We start from the raw sequence: 18,094 nt of genomic DNA, 5'->3' as shown, positions 1-18,094 counted from the left end.
TTATTCATTTAAGTCTTGGCAAGAAGGCTACTTAAACATATCAAAATGACAATTTCAAACATGAATACCATCGCAAATATGTTTTCATCTGCATCTAAAGCAGTTCTGCTCAAACCCTCACTCATCCTGCTACGTTGCTCCTAATTCTTCAACCGTGATCTAATTTAAACCCAGAGGCGTTTGTTTGGGAGATTTCTGTAGCTGAAATGGATAGAAAACAGACATTTGCCTAAGAGGTGGAGCTTGTTTTGGTAATATGCAGGAAACCTCACACTGATATGAGACAGACTCACCCACGAGCACACCCAGACAGCGGTGTGTACGTCTGTGTCCTTGAGAAATAACCCTGAAGCAAATCTGTGTGTTTATCAGTTGCTGGCATTGATGTCCTCCTGTTTGGCAGCTCCCTATCCCTCACACTCACTCACACACACACACTAATGAAATGCAGCTTTAGTATGCCATGTCTGCCTCCCGTGGAGTCACACACATGCTATTTCCCCATCTACATCACTCACACATTTCCATTTCAAACCCCGTAACATTGACACGACCTTGAACTCGAGCCATTCACACCATCCTGAATTGCTTCCCTCTGATTATTTTTATGCCAATCAGCTTTCAAATTCAGCTAAATATTGTTGCCGCATTAATGCAAGATTCCAGCTGCTCCACACTTTGGTTTAACAGGAGGAGCAGATGATGGAGGGGAAAGGACCATATGCATCAATATGCTGTTAGAGTAACTTATCACTCAACCCATTTTTTATGCTATATGTCCTCGGATACAAATTCATTTTCTGAATATGTAATGGAGATATTTTTAAGCTAAAACTCGCCGCTTCCCAGGTTCCACCTCCTCTGAAGTCAGTTTGAGAACACGTATCAGGACAGGACAGCTTTTCCTCAGTGTTAGTAATGTAATAGACCAGATCAGCTATAAAATTGCTTGGAAACACCGAGTCCTGGCATTCATGTAGACCTTACTCCACACACTGCCCACTAAACTTGGTAGCAGCACTCCCCAATGGCAGCGGCCTCCCAAGTCGGACCACAAACCTGTCAAACTCTCTCAGCAGCATCTCGAGGAGCAACAGAGAGCTCAAGGTGTTGACCGTGCCTTCAAAACTCCTACTTCTCTCTTCAAACAGCGATTCTCAGGATGGACCCGCTCCAAACATCCTGATGCCAGAAACCACAGGACGCCATTAAGAGGTCCTTTTGTCCTTGAGCCCACAGGTCACAGCTGTTTTGATGGCATGATCTACAAAATTTTAAGCAATTGGTTTTATTGTTGTGGCTAATCAGATCTGCTAAATACAACTATTAGGCAGGCATCGTGTGTGTTTTTAGGGGTGTAACTGTTCTCCAGATGCACAGATTTGATGGTTCTCTTGGCGAAGGGAACGAGTATGTAATCGTCTGTTTGTTAGCAAACAGACGATTACAGTTTTCAAGATGGCACTGTAAAATGTTGTGTGATGGTAGATGTCAATAACAGTTCGAGTGGATTTAATTTTAGTGAAAAATAAAAAAAAAATCAGTTCAAGGTTGAGGTCACACCAAACATGAAAAATCTGTAAAAACCTTCTAGACAATTCATAAAAAATTTGTAGCTAATAAACAGCAGAATAATAGACTAGGCCTTGGGGGACCTTGACCTTCATAGTTAACACTCAAGGTCACAGTTCACCTTGAAAATAAAAATTTCAAGAAACCACATTGAGTATTATGTCATATGAAAGGGGGTGGAGAGAGCGGTACAACGCGCTTTATTTTTTTCCTGAGGGTGCTTGTTTGGATTTTGTTACCTTTTCCAAACTTTCACACAGAACCAGCAGCTCAGGGTTTGAGCAATTCACAAGAATTGTGAATTGCTCAAACCCTGCTCACTGAAGTATCTTTTTCCACATTTTTAATCAGTCTTCAGAACATCTTCCAGCACAAGACTGCAACATGAAACCAGTGAAAGTCATTTAAGCGTAAGGTTTAACAAGAAACTGAGAAAATTATGATTTCTCGTGGGAGTAACAGTTAAAACAAACAAACAAAAAAAAAAAAAGCCCCAAAAAAACTGGAGAATGAAAAATGAACAGCCGCAAGGTGGGATTGGACAATTAATCAAAAGGACTTCAGTTTTGAAAACCAGACATTACAAAATAAATAAATAAAAATAAAATACACTAAGGCATATCAGCTCACACCTCCTTGCGCCAGTACATGCTCGGTGTACTTTTAAGACCACGTCCTTCTTTCTTTGTCATTTTTCCATTTATCGTTTTCTCCATCACCTTTTCGTCATGCTGGCAGGATGAAAGTTCCAGCAGGCCTCAATGTCATTCAGCTGCCTCCCAATGGAGCCTTTTGCAACTTCGCCGTCGTTCAGAACCAGAAACGAGGCCAAATTAGAAACCTTGGCATCAAGAAAACCTCCAAGAAATGCACAAGGCAGGAAGGGCATGACCAGCCGGTTATCAGCAACTGAACTTTCAGAATAAAAGTACGCGATTGCCCAGCAGTTCATCCACGACAGCTGGTGTTTATCTCTCAGATAGATTTAAGAAATAATTATTGAATGTACTCGTGTGGCCATAAAAACTTTGTGTGGGAAATGCTAAATTTCACATCTCATCTCTATTCTGACAGCAAACAACACGCGTGTGTTCAGCTCATAAGCGCCCAGCGGTTTTTCCACAGTAGTTCAGTCGCTCATTTACATCCCACACAGTCTAAAAATATTCATCTTCCTTTCCAGTTCCACTTATGCAGCTAAAATGTTCATTTAAATACAAAAGAGCTGCATACATTGTTCATCATTTATCATATTTACTTGAAGGAAGCGGCTTAGTTTTCATCGTATTGGATGTAATTCTGTTGAGCTTGTCTTGTGTTTTTAAAGAGGCTCTCTAAGCTCTTGTACACTTTGGATTTACATATGTGATTTATGCTAATAAAGAATATTGAGAACATCTGTGAAAAAAACTAAACAAAACAAACCATTTACCTGCCACCCATGGAGGCAGGTGAAGATTTTTGTTTTAGCTGGTTTACTCTGAGCAGGCTGGGATGGCGCCGGTGTTTTAGTAAGTCTGGCTGTTTCTGCTGTGAATGACCCGTAAACCCGTCATCCAGTGCTGACATGACCGAGACGTCCTCGCATTCCTCCACAATCAGACCTGCAGCCACGAAATGTCAACACTCAGCCGCCCGCTGCCTCTCTCCCTCTGTGTTTATCGCTCTTCCCAACCAAACGCCTCTCTAATTGACACAACATTAGGCTTGCTCAAGAGCAAGATGCATGTAGAATATTTATCAGAGCGGACACAGTCAGCCAACCTGGAACAAAAGTCAACAACCACTCGGATTTTTTTCTGGTAAACTATCACTCAAAATGTCACTCATGGGAGTCTTAATTAAATGCAGTATATATGCTGCCAGATTTTGGGGTTTTGAAATCTTTTGGTGAAATGCTCCTTTCCTTTCTGGTTCTAAGCATGCTTTCTTTATTAGCTGGGTGGAGTAGACCTAGTTCGTCATCCACTATGAAGAGAGGAGGGTGGGCTGCATTAGAGAGGCTGGAGAGATGAGGAAATAGAAGATGACAAGGGGGGGGAGGAAAAAGTGCTGAGGAGAACGGGTGGGAGGTTAAACGAGGAATGAGAAGAATTTAAAGGGATGATGAAAGGGAATAAAATGAGAGCAAATGGATGAAATAAAAAGAACGACGGAGAATAAACGCAGAGAAAAGTGAGGAGGAGAACCAAGGTGGGGAGCTGACAGAGGGGCGTTTCTGGCAGTGAGCACTTTCCATTACAGGCAAAATAAAGTGATACCATATGACTAATCACCTCATAACTGGAGCAGGACACACACACACACACACACACACACACACACACACACACACACACACACACACACACACACACACACACACACACACACACACACACACACACACACACACACACACACACACACACACACACACACACACACACACAGAAACAGAGGGGGGTGAAGTACAAGAGGAGGAGGAGAAAAAGAACAGAAAGTTGAGATGGAGCAAGAGTGAAAGAGGGGAAAGGGTGGAGGAGTGGGCTCATTCGCGGCAGACAAGCAGACCTGCAGGAAATACCAACTGATGTGAGGAATCACAATAACACACAACAGGAAATAACAACCGAAACAGAGCAATAAAAACAGCTTTTCTGGAGACTGCACGGATAACAAACCAGAGGAGCACGCAGAAATCTGTAATTAGCTTTGGCAAAAATATACTCTGTGCTAATTGTGTTTACTACAGCTGTAAAAGGTCAGCACGTGTGTGTGTGCGCACATTTCTGGTTCATCTGCAATCAGCTGAAGACCTGAAACAGTCCACTAATTATAACTAATACGCCAATCAGCAGAGGATTAATCATGAGCTGTTTTCACAACTGAATAATTGAAATAAGGAACTAGTTGCTCCCTCCAGTCCATCACATGTGGTGGAGCCGCTACAAAATTTCTGAACCAAAGCAGCTCTCGAATCAGAAACTGCAAAGTGCCTCAAAGTTATCCAAACCCATCAGCTGGCTGAGAAATCTTTAAAATTATATTGAATTTTAAAAAACAAAAACAAACGAACAAACCAGACAACAAGAGTTTTCTGATACTTAATGGTTATCTATAAGAAAACAAGAGTAATTAAGTGATTTTTCTGTTACCTCAGAGTCCGTGTCAGTAAGAATGTTGATAACTGAATCATTGAGACCTCATACAGGCCTACAGATACAGACGTGTTGAAACCCAACTGGAGACTAATGATCGAAAGGTTATTTAAAAAAATAAAAATAAATAAAACAACAACAACAACAACTCTGTGGGTTGTGAGTGGCTGCTACAGGTCAGTGACCCCCCTGTAACACTACTTGTTGAATGCTGTCATTAGCTACAATTGGTTGCGAGGGCATATCGGTGGTGCACTGAAAATCCTCCTCACGATCGCGTCCATCTCCTGCAGACTGCTGCGGACGTCCATGGTTATCATGTATGATCCCAGCTTGTCAGCAAACACTCACCAGCTACTCGCTAAGCCGTTGTGAAACTTGAAAAGGTGCCTTCACAGCACAAGTGGGAGCGTTTGAAGCACTTTTACTTTAAAGGTGAACATTTGTATTACACCTTATCAGGTTTTACTGAACATTCTGGTTATTTTAAGAACCACATTTTATCTCAATGCCACAGTAATGAACGGAGATGCTCTTAGAAAAATGGGAGGGAGCAGAGTAATATCCAGCCATATATGTGGTTGAAGTTTCCCGTCACGTGTTGCCTCAGATCTTTGGATTCCTGCCACTTCCATGTTCCTTGTGTGTTTGTTGGAATTTCAGATACAGATCTGGAGCGGATGTTTGTCCAGGCAGACATGCTCCGTTTCAGATCTTACCCGGTGATACACTACCAAATGAAATGCACGACCAACTATTCAACCCACACATGACATGCGGCTATTTACTGCTTACGACATTCAAATGGAGGTTAATACAAAGGGGCAGCAACACTGTAACAAACAAGAAGCAATTACAGGAAAACAGACACACAAACGCACACAGAGATGGATGAGAGACAAATGTCCTGACCTTCCCACAACCTTCCTGCCTCCTTCCCCACCAACACTAATTACCACTGAGATGCTAAAATGACCTAATGCGCAAAAACACTCCAAAAAAACAGAAATAAAACAAACTGTCCAACTCAATCTGCAGAGCTCTACACATGAAAGCAGATTTATTGGAGAGCTTCACATGCAGACCGAGCCAGTCGTGTTCAGTGTGGTGCATGTGTTCAGTGAAGTAAAATCTAACATGTGGTTTCATTTAGTCGTAACAATGTGACTGACTGCAAATGGGTAGAGCTCCTTTATTTCCACTGCTGTGTGCGAGACAGAGATGTAAACGGACAAAAGAGACAAAATGAAAAATGGAGAAACAACAACAAAAAAGACACACGCACAACAAATGGGGCTTTGTCCTGAGAGCCAGTTCTATTTTAGTCGCACTTTTCAGCTGCTAAAATACTCGGATTTGACCCGTTCTGCTTCTCCTTATTTCCTCTTGTATTTATTCTGTTACGACAATGTATGCTCATATTAAAAAGCTTTAAATAATGAGCTCAGAGTATATGCAAGTAGTCCCTGTGAGTCAAAAGCTAATCCCCCACATATGAAGATTTCCTCTCTACAGCTTTGATCGTCACCAAATTGCCCAGAGTTTGTTGCACGGAGGACCCCAACTTGTCTGCAAACACTTGCTAAACTTAAACTTAAAACTCAAAGTCAAACTTAAAAAGTGGGACTTGACAAATCGAAATCAGAGACCGTCTGCCCTCAAATCAAAGGTTATGCGCCTAACTGCTACAACCCACCAGCTCTTCAAGCTTACAGTTTGTCAGGGCCAACCAATCACAAAAATTCCTCTTACAAGGGAACAAACTAAAAGCTCTTTTTTCACACAACGATGAGGGACTTTAAGTTTCTTGTTAATAGAATAACAAACACCTAAACAACAAATAAATGACCTTTAGTTGTTATTAATCGTGCACAGCTTTAGTTGCTTTGCTGCTCGTAATAAATGACAGTTGACGTGAAGTTAGATAGTAACATCCAAATTCAGCAGGACATCTATCTACGTAACTACAACTACGTACTAACGCCACATATCTACGGTTGGACGTCTGAGTCTCCCCCTGCTGGCCATTAGAAAGAACGCATGCTTCACTTCTTAAGCTACATCCATGTTGTTCACGGTTTAACAAACATATTGACAAATTGAACATATATTTTAGAATTTTGTTTTGCATTTTTTAAGTATTTTAATATACTTATTTCTGACTTAAACACTTTTAAGAGGCTCTTTTTAAAAAAACCAAAAAAAAAAACCCAAAAACACTTTGTGAGATTTAATGCAAATGTTTCCAGGAAGAAGCAAATAAATCCAAGGAGAGAAGGAAAGGAAAGTAAGACTGATGCCAAGAACCGAAAAGAAAAAGAGCAAGGCACGGAGCCAACTCATGCAGGGTCAAAAGCACAGGAAATGAAACACACACACACGCACACGCACACGCACACACGCACACACACACACACACACTTTATGTGACCCTGATGCCTTCAGCATGACTCAGAAACCGAGAACAAGGTTTCTGCAAGTAATCAGGCTCTGAGCTCACCCCCTCCAGAAGCTTGGAAGAAGCTCCAGAAGAACTTCATAATGAGAGTATTAGATGACAGACAAGCCCACATAACAATGTAGGGAAACAGTTGAAGTTAAAGATGATGCTTTACCTTAACACCGATTCCTAACTGAAAACATATTCACATTTCTCTGATCAGATGAAGGCAAAACACAAATTTGTGTAATAAAGTGGTATTAACAGATCTCCTGGCCAACAGGGGGCAGATGTCAGACATTCACTGTAACTTAGCTCTGCTTTGGTCTTCACTGAAATATTTTTAGGACTCAAAAACATAACAACAGTTTTCTTTTGCCTTTTTCATAGCAATGCAACCTCAAACTCCCCCAGCAGGCACCAACATAACGCAGACTATATATATATAAAAGATGGATGTAGCTACAGTGAAGTCACCAAATTGTTTTGTAGCCAGAAGTTACCACATTTGGAAATACAACAGGTCCCATTATCTGTCAGTAACCCCATTAAAATGCTTCAAAAGGCACCAAGAGACAGAGGGCCAAAGCATTTTTATAACAGGCTGTAAACACATTTATCCCACCTGTAGTTAGACTTTTAAACAATGGAGCCTACGGGACTGACTCACTTTTGGAGCCAGCCTGAAGCGGATTCAGGCTGAGTCTTGAAGTGGCTTCATTTCTCGGCCCTGGTGGTCGTCAGAGGATGATGGGGATGAAGGTGAGAGGGTAGTCTTACTAAGCCATGAGTTGTTGTTTTTTATCCAATAATGTTGGAGAGCTGAATGAACCACCAACGAACTACTAATGGAGTTAACTTGGCATCCAGTGATAGGATGTGAGAAAAATATGACATCAAAGGAAATTGTAGGATTACCTAGTTAGCAGTAATTGTGTTTTCATAAGAAAATACAGGAGAAACTGGATAATTCATAATCATCCTGAACTTGATTCATTCTTATAAAAAAAAAAAAAAAAAAAAAAAAAAAAAAGCAAACATAATGTCACAGAGCTCTGTCCACACTGGGAAGAGCTCTCCTTAAATAACCAACACACACAGGCACCGGGATATTGGAAATGGGAGCCTCGGCAGCAGAGAGCATGTCTTAAAATTATACAGCAGTCCCGGTTTTCAGGCCTTTTGGCCTCCGTTTCGGAAATGAATCCGGTGCCTTTGATCAGAAGCTGGTAGTGGGGAGCATGGCTAATCAGATTTTCAGGTATCCACCACTGCGACAGATGTAAACAGGCTCCTTTCGCTTAAACCAGAGAGAAGTCTCGCAGCTGCATAATCGTTTTGTATTCACAACACAGGTCATGAACTCGGCAGCAGACTACCTGGCAGAGAAAAGGACAGACAAACAAAATGTGGAAGGTGGGTGTTGGAAGTGTTTGGTCTGAACAAAGTGGGTGATCCACAGTGAAAAGGAGAAAGGTTAAGAAGAGGCCAGAAAGCCAGGAAAACTCAAGAGAGCTGAACAGATGCTCACCCAGCAGGTTAAACGTAGGACCACACAGACACACACAATCACAAAGCCACATCTTACAGCTGCAGCAACTCCGCTAAACTGCGTTAAACCTTTATTCAAGGGTAACGCTGCGTCAGAGCCACTGGAAAGTACTGACAGCCTCTGATTAGTGTGTATGTTTTCTCCCCACTTCCTGCCCTCCTGCAGCTAAATGGGAATCATTCGACAAACATTACTGTAGTCTTCTAGGGGGAAGGAGCTGTTGACCTTTATTTGGCTCAGAAAGTGCCTGTCCTGTTACCCTGTTAACATCGATTTAACCTGGTTAGACTTGAAGAATCAGGCTGTACTTCAGGGCTAGATTTAAAGAAAAAAAAATCAAGTTATAAAGAAATGCAGGAGAAACGCAGCTCAAGGAAAAAGCAGCCAAAAGCCACGCTAGTGAATCTGCGAATGTCAGTATTGCTATGCTAACATGCCGGTTATAATTCACAATCTTAATACGTTCCCCATGTAACACTTCAGAAAAAGACAGAGGGGGCACCTAAGTCAGCAGGGACTCGTCTTCTGCTAACCATAAATGTTGTGTGCAATGTTGTTTATTTCTGCTGAAAACTAAAGCCCTTTAACATGGGAGTGTATGGGGACTGACTTGCTTTTAGAGTCAGCCTCAAGTGGGCACTAGAGGAACTGCGGTTTTTGGTCACCAATCTTACAGTCAGTTTACTAACTTGGTTTTCACTCCATGTAGTTTATGTGACCCCATGGACCTGAGAAGGATGGAAACACGAGAAAACAACCCACAAGTTAACAGCAATAAAAACAAAAAAGCCTATAATTTTTATTTTCCACACTACCGGGCATAATTTTACCTGACAAAGTCCTAACAAAGTCAAGGAAAGGTCTGCCAAATCCAAAGGACAGAAGAAAAATGAACAGTGAAAGTAAAATGAAAAAAAAAAAAAAAAAAAAAAAAAAAAAAAAAAACACAACAATAAAGAACTTGCTGATTCAATTTAAAATGTGCATGCTTCATCTGTAATCAGCAGTGTGTGTGTTCATCATGATTACCATCACTGCATGAACAGTGGCATGGTGATTGCATGATAAGGACAACAAATAGTGCTTCCACTTACTAAGCAGGAGACTCGCAGCTTTTCATACTAATTCATGCAAAAAAACACACACAGAAGGCTGGAAGCTAAACACGAAGATAAGATTTACACAGAGAAATGAAGTCAAAGCAAAGCAATCCAGGCGTGTGGGACAGTGCTGGAGTTAGACACTCAGATGTTGAAAAAGACAAAATAGTGGAGGAAAGGACAGCGGTTTGAGGTTTCCTTTGGTGGAGACTAGAGGTCAAACTGCAGCCATGAGAACACACATCCACACATCCTTCAGCTCCAGCCACACTGCATTCAGGAGACAACTGTGTGTGCAACCTCCACCACCTGGCTTTTCACATGTGTTAGAAGAGGTGAAAAAACATAACACTTCAGACCGCATGAGAGCGGGCCGCCTCCCACCTAACCCACAGTCTCATGGCACCATGCAGGCCTGAAGCAGGAGTAAGTGCTTGTGTCTTTCACACCGTGTTTTATGTCTGATTGTCACACACACGCACACGCACACACACACCTCAGCTAACAGCCAGCAGTATCAATGAGATGCCAAAGGAGCCTGCAGACAGGGGGTTTGGGGTGCGATCGCACTGATAGATCAACATGGACGCTGCCACACATTCAGCTGAAAATGCAGCTCCGTCCTCACTTTGACTGTTTCCAAGAGTTTGTGGAATAAAAGCTACAATTGTTAAGTTGTTAATACAACTTATTAGTCTACTCTTCGTGTGCAGCCATTATTACACATAATAAAGTGCTAACAAACTATGAGGACGTTGTGAAGGCGATTAAAGACAGCTGACATCTGTCCATCTATGGGCACTAGGTAAAGGTAAAGTGAGGGTGAATCATTCATCCACACAGGAGATAACAGAGCTGACTACATGCAGTAATAGTACATAAATGCAAATTGAGGTCTGTAGAAGAGCGCCAAGTAGTAAGTAGAATACAGTTTAGGGAAATGTGTCCACTGTGTTTAGCAAAATAGGCAAATGTCCATTATTTTGTAAACAGTAAACGCTCCGTCTTTTATACAACCCCTTTTCTGCTCTTATCGACCACTTGGAGCGCTTTTCTCCAACCACAATCCCACAGCACTTTATTCTACAGTGACTTAAAGTGGATCCATTTGACTTGATTTCAGAGTGTAACAGTGCAGTTAGTTTCCCCACTTTGAAATAATCCTTTTTTATCTCTCACCGGGAATTTTTGCAGCTTCTCACTTCACACTGTGTGAAACACTGTTTTGGCTCCTCGACCCATCCCCTTCAAGCCGGTGGTTGTCAGACTTTCCCTGCCACACGACAGTCATTACCAACAAAAAAACATTCAAAACCAGTTTGCAGTATTTGCATAGACTTGTCTCCATGCAAACTACAGCCGAATGCAGGAATCTGCCGGAGCAACCGGCAATCACAGGGACGTTTTTAGTGCAGCACGTTCTTTGTGTGACCTAACAGCCAGCAACCTCCAGCAAACCCCTCACCAACCAATGAGGTACGGCTGGGTATCAATTTTGGGATTTTTAGAGTACCAACCAAACTACATCTGCACTTAAAAGCAGCGATTCACACTAAAATCAGTCAGCGCCACATTTCAGTATCTGAGCTTTGCCAGTGTTGCTCTTGCTAACAGCTGCAGGCACATACTGACCATTCAAGCTAAACACACTGAAAACTTCAGACTAGGTAGAGCTCTTTTACACTTTGGTATGAAAGTTAATGTAACTCATCCTCAAAGATACCTTTAGGTAACGTCAACTTATCAAATTTTACAACCGCTTACCTATCACATGCACACACTCACTCACTTACTTTCAGGGCCATCTTCCATACTGCTTGACACTCAACTCGACACTCCCTGTGTGGGAGCAACTTTCAGAAGAGGACGCGTGGTTTTAATTACAGCCCACACAGGAAGACCCTCTCACCTCTAAAATACTCAGAGCACCAGAAGTCTGTTGACCTGAATTGCTTCACTTGCATTTATAAGAACAGTTCTCAGACATGTTTGCACATTTGACACAAAATAGGACTGCGCTGTATTCTCAGGCATCAGGTGTTTGTGGGTTTCTCGTTACGAGTCACAGATTTAAACACCGATACAAGGTTTCAGTTAGATAGTGAGATAGACTAAAGTAAAACATGGTAAAGTCCCACAGCCAGAGAGCACATATCTTACACCATCACCCTCAACTAAAAAACAAATCCCCCGTGGAGTGATGAAAACTAAAAGTGCAACATATACCAACAGGATTAGTGATTAAAACACATCTTATGAGGAAAAGCTCCTATAAAGAGCTTTATTCATCAACCATTTTTAACTGATTTTATTCTTTTTCGTGGATGAATTTGTTGTTTGGATTATGAAATGGTCCCAGCGCAGCATCTTCAGTTTCACAGCAGATGAAGAAAAATACAAAAGCTTCACCTTTGAGAGTATTTGTTTAAATACCTGCCTATACACACGTTTCTGTGCACAGACAGAACAAAGCCACACAGAGAGGCAGTCTTGACCGATTTATGCAAACTCTATTTACTTGGGATTTTGATAAATGGCAATTGCTTTTAACAACTCAGTTGAATAGATTAATCCCTTTTATGCATATAAGGAGGATTTTTTTTACTTTCTACAAGATGTAGGTTGAATCGCTGGCATCATTTGTCCTTTGGTCCAAAAAAAAAAAAAAAAAAAAAAAGTACCTAGGCATTTTTATTAAGCTTGGTGGAGAGGTGGCGTGTGAGTAATGGAAGAAGAATCTTGAGGTCAGTTTATGCTTTACTCCATATCATCTTGCATTTGGTCTAGCCCATTTGAATTCCACCCTTAAACGTCCTTCTGATTGGCTGACATAATCATAAAACATGCTGACTGCATTTAAGGACATCCGCGCTCAGTGACATCATACAGAGACCAGAGTTCAGAGTGTTGAGACAAGAAAAGAAATTTAAACATTTTGTTTTGCATCACAGAAAATGTTTAAAAGTAGTAACTTATTCTATCAGCAAGCAAAAATCTAAATTTAAAAAATCCTCATAGAAAAGAAACTTCATGTATAGATAAATTACAGCATTTTTACTTTTAGAGAACTCACAAAAACATCAGTGGCGTGGACTGAACTAAAAAACTGGATCCTACATTTTCCAGAGTGCAATGCAACAGCCACGTAATGCTCACTTTATGGTAACCTCATACATCTAGTTTGTACTGCAGGAGTACAGTTACAGCCAGAGACACAGCTTCTCTGAAACAAGTTGAGGGATGCCCACATAAATCGCTGGTAAAGAATAACTCAGACCTAACTTGGTAATAACTCAGCGTACCTGTAACGAACCTGATGTAAACCGGTATAAAGAGAGAGTAAAGAGGACTGTAAAAAGTTTCACAGCTCTGCTTTTATCATCTTAACCCATCTGAACAAACAGAAAGCAGTCAAGGACAACACACACATACCTGCTACTCTTTGTACAACAAACACAACCTTCAGCCTTCAAGCTTCAACCTGGAAGCATGTTACACAAAGGCACTGTAACCCAAAGGCAACACAAATACACGCGCACGTAATCAGCCTCTAAATGCTGTCCCATGTGACCTGACCTGACAGCAGTAACAACCATAAACTACTGACATAAACTACTGCCAGACATTCTTGCAACTAACTCTCATTTATTATTTTTCTAAAAAATAAAAGAAAATATTTAAACATCTTCATTATTTTTCATCTAAATCTAAAATCTAGAAAATGGGGCTTTGGCTCACAGACATTATTCTTACTTTGCTGTTTGGAACATTGGTCAACTTTAATGTCTTTTTTCTTCTGCTGCTCCCTTCAGGGGTCGGCACAGCGGATCATCTGCCTTCATCTCACCCTCCCCTGGCGTCCTCCTCTGTCACACCAACCCTCGCTTCATCTCTCGTACACGGTCCGTTGCTTTGGATGTTGGTCAAGTTTAATTTAAGTGCCCATTATTATAACAACATATGACAGAAAATAAGAAAAAGCAGAGCAGAATCCAATTAATTCATCAAAGACTTGTTTTGGCACCAAATTATCTTTGCTTACCATTTCATCAGGTTCTGGTTATCTGAATCTCAACTGAGGACGAACATGTGGCTCAGTCATCGATAAATTAACTCCTATCATATTTCCTGTATGCCGGATGCTCCTTTTATCTACATTTCTTTTGGAGACAAAACAAAGCAGACGCACTGCAGTGATGCAACATCAACGTAAGCAGCGGTAATTCCCAGCTCATAATGATTTTATACAAAGTATTCCCGTCCTCTGGCTGATGCCCGCGGCATGTAGGTTTTTGTTAAATTTGGTAGCTGATTGCATTAGATGCAGGGACTTTGCTGTGGCTTAGAGATCTGATTCTCTTTTAAATGGGAAGCATGGTCTAAAGATTTTTTCTAAATAGACACTGGTCTTGTTTTGATACGGATAACCTTGGAGATTAGTTTTTAGCACGTTTCAGGCCTTATAAGACCTTCTCAGTGGATTTGTACAATAAACCCAGTAACTCCACGTAGTTCAGACATCAATACGCTATCAAAATCAGTTGCTCAACATGGGTGCTGCATTAAAACGGAACATGCCCATGCTGGTTTCCATTAAAGCGCCTTAATTTGAGTTTTAATGGTGTTAATGTCTCCAAATGATTTGTGAATGAGGAGGAAATGGGGCAGAGGTGAGCAGCGAGTGAGAGACAAGGAAAGGGCAAGAAGAGGAGGAGACAGCGCTGCTGCTTCATAATCGGATCAAGCAGAGGCCGTGAATGGAAACAGCGTTGGATGACCGTCACAGTCTCAATGCAGAAGCAAAAGCAGGAGCAACACACCAGCAACATTACGGCTCCGTCGGTGTTTACACAGGATGCGTTCAGCCTGGTGCTGAGCTGCGAGGAGGCGGCGCTCACAGAGGAGAAACAGGATGAAGCGACAACTTTTTAGCCTACTGTAAAGAAGACCTTCTCAATAGGTGTAAATAAAGTGGTCGGCGATCATCACAACATCTGAAGGCAGCAAAGGCAGTCTTGGCAGCAGCTGAACCTCCTCCAGGCGATTCATAATGTCAGGTAAAGGCCCAGAAACCCAATATAAACTAAATGACAAAGCAACCCTATAGGAACAGACTAAACTGAATAATAGTTATAGATTTATAACAGATGTGTAAATGCAGACACACAACGGTCAGAAGGAAGCTTTTAGCTCCATGGAGGAAAAATTCAAGAACTACAGCAAATGAAGCAATCGGACGTCAGATGCTGTGCAAGCTCTAAAGATTTACTGGTACATTTGACTCCAAAGTCCAGTTTGCCTAATCTAAGTGATCACTGTGCAGCGTGCACAGTTCAACAGCTGTCTCTCTGTAAGTCACTATGCAAGGCCAAAAAAAAAAAAAAAACCCAGAAAAGGAAAAAAGTCACCATTTTCAGTATCACCCAAGTACCTTACAGGCTGCCTGGCAATCAGGGCCCAGCCAACTACTGGATGACCCCGTCTCCCTCCAAAATAATAAAAATAATTGTGTTAAATAAACAAGATTCAAATTTTTTACCAAGACCAAAATAAATGTGATTTCTGCCTCAGTCAAGCGGCCCAAGAATAAGCTTTATGAAAGCAGATTTTATGGTGGAGCTGCTGTAATGGACTGCATTAGACTGCGCAGGTGCTCCCAATAAAGTGGTTGCCGAGCACATGTGTCCTCCATGAATATTAGCCTGAGGATAGAGGCTTGTTTTACAAGCAAAACTATAATTACTAAGAGTTACAAACACAGGTGTGTTTTGGTGGGTTAAGAACTGAATTTTAATGTTCCACTGTTTAAAAATTTAAACCTTTTGCCAAACAGAAGAGCCACAAGACTGCCACAAGACACAAGACTGAACGCAGAAAATCAAAAATCTCGTTCAACTTCTCATGAAAGAAGGAAAAAAAGCAAAACTACTCAACACCAAAAAGAAAGATTTAGAAGTGCATCAATCTTTCTAGTATAATGAACCTCCTGCTCCTCCTGTAATAGGCCCGTACAATAGACGTTAGCAACTAGAATAGCAAGTAATTAAAGGCATTGTATGAAATTAAATGGAGATAAAGAAATGCTGGCTGGAATCATTAGACTGAGGGGCATTGTAGCTCTCCTCCCTCAGTCCTTTTTTTTGTCTTTTCATGTTTTCTATTCTTTACCAAGCAGGCAGCAACCCTTTATTCATTTAATCATTACTCTGCTCTGAGTTTGACGCTTCACATCTCCGAGCACGCTGACTGACGTGACCCTGAATTAACAGAGAGAGACATAGACAGCCGGCAATACCCAGGTCGTTAAATGGCCCTCTACGCTTCCCACTCTTCATTCCGCAGGCAAATATCTATCATCATAAACTGCCGTGTGTGAGACAGAGATACAGAGTATGTGTGTACGTGTAAGCAGTCATGATGATGAAGTTAAAGGGCAGCTGGGGTGAAATAAATGGCGCCCGATGGTGCAGCGGCCTTCGTGCACGGCACTCCTGGGAGTTCTGCAAAAGCGTGATGCTGACAAAACAGACTTACAAATTGTTCAATCAACGAGACAATGCGATCTGACTTGATGGGATCCATTTTCCCCCTCCATCTCCCTCCCTCGCTCTCTCTCTCGGGGCTCCCCCTTCCTGGGTTTTTGTGATGTGGAGGACAGAATGGAGAAACAACGGGAACAATTTGCCAAATGTGTGTGTCGCACACAAAGCTCCCCTTGTGCCATTTGGGTTTCTTCTCCACGAGAAATTGCCTGGAATGTGTACGTGCTTTGCAGTATTGAAATTTCCTTGAGAAACACTCAGACAAATCAAGTCTCATCATCACTAAGTGTCCACAAACACAGACTTTTGAAATACTTTTACCGGCAACTGTCAGCCCAACTAAAGCATAGCTATAGAGCAGTAACATGGTCAGACAGTGGATAGTTCAGATAACACTGGGCAAAAGAAAGCTTTGATAAGACTTCCTGTGAATAGGTGAGCAGAAACTCAGCTAATAAAAGCAATCGATAATCTTTCGGCTTCTAAGTGAACAAAACGAGGAGAATGTATGCTATCATAACCAGAACATAGAAATAAAACACACGTTTCTAGCTTTCTACAAAGATATACTCACTACTCATAAGAGTTCCTTCATTATTATAAGGTCACCCTCTCTACTTTTAAGTTTAGACTTAAAACTTTACTTTTTCATAAAGCCTTTAGTTATGGCTGGATCAGGTGACGCTGAATCCTCCTTCGGTTACACAGCAATACGTCTAGGCTGCTGGGGCATTCCCTTGGTGCACTGAGTGTTTCTTCTACCCTGTGTTTGTACACCACTCTGCATCTAATCATAAATTATTATTATTATTATTATTATTATTATTATTATTATTCTTTGCCTGTCTTCCACAATGTGTCTTTGTCCCGTCTTCCTTCCCTCACCTCCCTTTCTTCCTGTTAAAAGGGAGTTTTTCTGTCTCGCCGTTGCCAAGTGCTTATTCACAGGGGATCAACAAATTGTTGGAGTTTGTCTCTGTTATTGTAGGATCTCTTTTTTTACTTTATAAAACACCTTGAAGCGACTGTTGTTGGGATTTGGTGCTCAAGTCAACTCAATGCAACAGAGACTGTCATTGTTTCTGTATACAACTCTTCACCCACTCAACACAGATTATTACAGGGCCATTTGTAGAGTTCAAATTTTAATGACCATAAAATTGTCAGACATCTAAACCAGCAAAAACAAAAAGATAAAGATGACTCCAAACCTCATATGCAACACTAATTTAAACTTGTCAAGCCAAGCATCAATAAAATCTATTTTCCTCACCTGGCAGGACGAGCATAGAAACAGACTTTTGTCTTCCGCTGAGGATCAACAATGCTTCAGATGAAACTTAGTTTGACACGTTTCCTCTTGAGCTCACAAATGAATTTATCACTGGAGGAACTGTCAAAATGATTGAGCGACACAGTAATTGTTTGCTGCAGTTCCACTTTGCAGTTCACACCCGTTCGTAGCACGAGCTGGCACGGGGGGCAGCAAGGGTTCATGTACAGTTCAAGACATTCAATTAACACACGCTCAGTTCTCTTGTATTCTTTTGAGAGGCTGTCATGTTTCGCTTCTAAAAGGCAGACGCCATTCAATGTGAACTGAACCTTGAGAAACTCGATGTCAGCACTTACTGTGGTTCTGAAGTCAGCACCCGCTAACCCATTAGTACCAGCACAATATGATAGTGTACATAAGATAGTTAATGCAAATGACCTAAAGGCAATCATACCCGTCCAGTCTGATTAGC

The 18,094-nt window shown here is 41.4% G+C and overlaps 1 protein-coding gene across 3 annotated transcripts in view; it reads right to left on the bottom strand.

The window, feature by feature from the left end:
• plxnb2a.1 (plexin b2a, tandem duplicate 1) overlaps nucleotides 1–18,094 on the bottom strand; it is a 242,202-nt gene that overhangs the window by 213,126 nt on the left and 10,982 nt on the right. The window contains exon 1 of one of the 3 annotated variants that reach the window (XM_085386327.1): nucleotides 1,060–1,084. The exons of the other annotated variants lie outside the window; for them this stretch is intronic. The gene's annotated coding sequence lies outside the window, so the exon portion shown is untranslated. Of the gene's footprint in view, nucleotides 1–1,059; nucleotides 1,085–18,094 lie in introns of those variants that run through there. 3 annotated transcript variants of the gene reach the window in all.

The sequence above is a fragment of the Rhamphochromis longiceps genome, linkage group LG17, assembly GCF_057381845.1.
Source record: "Rhamphochromis longiceps isolate RC_006_pf linkage group LG17, R_longiceps_female_GT1.1, whole genome shotgun sequence".
In the NCBI taxonomy this organism is placed as follows: domain Eukaryota; kingdom Metazoa; phylum Chordata; class Actinopteri; order Cichliformes; family Cichlidae; genus Rhamphochromis; species Rhamphochromis longiceps.
Note: the sequence above shows the minus strand (reverse complement) of the source record. Positions and strands in the feature narration are given on the sequence as shown.